Source organism: Sinocyclocheilus anshuiensis, unplaced genomic scaffold (genome assembly GCF_001515605.1).
Source record: "Sinocyclocheilus anshuiensis isolate Anshui unplaced genomic scaffold, SAMN03320099.WGS_v1.1 scaffold794, whole genome shotgun sequence".
Classification (NCBI taxonomy): Eukaryota; Metazoa; Chordata; class Actinopteri; order Cypriniformes; family Cyprinidae; genus Sinocyclocheilus; species Sinocyclocheilus anshuiensis.
The window spans coordinates 695,430-698,178 of record NW_015547683.1 but is presented as its reverse complement, the minus strand read 5'-3'; the positions used below and the strand labels follow the sequence as shown (position 1 = coordinate 698,178).

Genomic DNA, 2,749 nt, shown 5'->3' with positions numbered 1-2,749 from the left:
GATCTCGTGTCCCCACGTGGGACCTGGCTGTGGTGCTAGAAGCTCTCTGTAGGCCTCCCTTCGAGCCTATCGAGGAGATCTCTGATCGTCACCTTACTATCAAGACTACCTTCCTTCTGGCGATATCTTCTCTCAAGAGAGTTGGGGATCTGCAGGCCCTTTCAGAAAACAGTAATATTGTGAAATATCATTACAATTTAAAATAACTGTTTTCTATTTGTTTCTCCAGTGATGTCAAAGCTGAATTTTCAGCATCATTACTCCAGTCTTCAGTGTCACACGGTCCTTCGGAAATCATGTTAATATGCTGATTTGCTGCTCAAGAAACATTTACTATTATTATCTTATTATTATAAGTTATAATTTATATTTTTGTGGAAACTGTGATCCATTTATTCAGGATTTTTGATGAACAAAGTTCAAAGGAACAGCCTTTATTTTGTATCTTTTGTATAATTTGCATTAAAATTGTATTAATCGTAGTAAAAAGATAAAAAGAAAATTTCTTTCAAAAATAAAAAAATAATAATAAATAATAATACCAACCCCAAACATTGGAACAGTGGTCTAAGTATTTTAATTTGTAATTAATGATACTGATTTTTAAAGGAGATTTTCAATTGCTTATTAGCATATTTTTAATTCTATACCATATTTTGCTGTGATATAGGGCAAGAGAAATTTTAGGTATTGATATCAACTACTAAAATTGTGGTACTGCCAAAAACCCTAATGTTACCCTTATTACCAATCACTGGATGAATATGCAAATTTACTAATTATTCTCCTCCTTTTTATGTTTAATAGCCAATTTACTTCACTATACTTAATATGGAGAATTATATAGCTAGATGCATTTTATTATTTGCATTTATTATTTCCCCTCACTTTCTGTGACCCTATCAGAACAGTCTGGCCACCCACCAGCAGAAAACCACTGCGTTAAGGTTCTGCATTTGTATGAAATGATTATTTTTTATTTGTCAAGAGTGTGTATGGATGAGCTCATGTGTGTAATTGCTCGTGTGTGAGTCATACCTTCAGAGAGAAAGCCTGTGCAAAATGGATCCTAACACTTCCTCTGTGACCACCCTTCAGCAGGGAGACGGCAAACCGCAGAGCAGACATCACGCCGGCCTCGAGACCACACAAACAAATGAAAAATTACTCACTCAAATGCTGCCACTCACACAGTCTGATGAAATGACTTGGATCTAATTTGAGAAAACTATTCCGATCTTCACAGCACTCTAATGGTGAAGAGCCATTAGAGGAGAAATTAGTGGCTGTAATCACTATAATAACTGCCGTCTATTTGAGATGGATGCACGCAATAATATGGATTTCTCTTTATCCCTCTCTTCTTCTCTAAATGTGAGTCGACACATTCTAGCTGCGTCTGTACCATTGCTCAGTTAGAAAACACAACTCACAAGCTGCATATTCAAAATCATCAAATTAAAATGAAAAAACACACCATCTGATAATAATTATCGAAATATTGCAGCTTATTACTATGTAATGAATCAGCTCACCTCAGGAATTACAAATACAAAACTACACAACTGCAATTCCTGTGCAAGACTTCTGAGTGCTCAATAGTGCACTTCTGTACATTTGCTAGGGTGTTTTGGGCTGTTGTCATGGGGTTCCTTCATGATTTAGACATGGCTGGACGCCCCACACGATGCCCCTGACCCGACTCAAAAGACTGTTTTGGGTGGCTGCCAGGGTGTTGCTATGCTGTTGCTAGGGTGTTCTGGGTGGTTGCTAAGACAATGCTAGGTTGTTGCTGGGTGTTCTGTGAGGTTTCTAGGATAATGTTGTTTTTTAGGACATTGCTAGGTGGTTACTAAGGTGTTCTGGGTGGTTGCTGGGTGTTGTAGGTGGTTGCTAAGACAATGCTAGGTTGTTGCTGGGTGTTCTGTGTGGTTGCAAGGATAATGCTGGGTATTTGCTAAAACATTGCAAGGTGGTCACTAGGGTGTTTTGGGTGGTTGCTAAAAGGTTCTGGGTGGTCACTAGGGTGTTCTGTGTAGTTGCTAGGATAATGTTGTTTGTGTTGTTTGCTAGGACGTTGCTAGGTGGTCACTAGGGTGTTCTGGGCAGTTGCTAGGATAATTCTAGGTGGTTACTACAGTGTTCTGAGTGGTTGCTAGGATAATGCTAGGTTGTTGCTAATGAGTTCTGGGTGGTCGATAGGTTGTTTTGGGTGGTTGTCATGGTATTCTTCGGTTGCTAAGTCAATGCTAAGAGGATGCTACCATGTTGTGGATGGCCACTAGAGTGTTCTGTGTGGTTGCTAGTGCATTGCTAAGTGGTTGCTAGGGTATTCTGGGTGGTTAATAGGACCTTAGTAAAAATGATGACTAAAACTAATGACTTTATACAGGGTTTGTTGCAGCTGTGATGAGGCGGGGTTTTTTGTTTAATTGTTTGCCAGACAGAAAATCGTCTCAGGTTACTTATGTAACCATGGTTCCCTGAGTAGGGAACGAGACACTGCGTCCTCTAGGTTTCCCATAGCGACCCCTAGAGGACGCAGTTCGAAGTTCCCATGAAAGGGAACGTCTCAGGTTACTTATGTAACCATGGTTCCCTGAGTAGGGAACGAGACACTGCGTCCTCTAGGTTTCCCATAGCGACCCCTAGAGGACGCAGTTCGAAGTTCCCATGAAAGGGAACGTCTCAGGTTACTTATGTAACCATGGTTCCCTGAGTAGGGAACGAGACACTGCGTCCTCTAGGG

General features: G+C 40.4%; 1 pseudogene; it reads right to left on the bottom strand.

The window, feature by feature from the left end:
- The window catches only part of LOC107703136 (glycerol-3-phosphate acyltransferase 2, mitochondrial-like), a 35,910-nt pseudogene that overhangs the window by 14,382 nt on the left and 18,779 nt on the right, over positions 1-2,749 (bottom strand).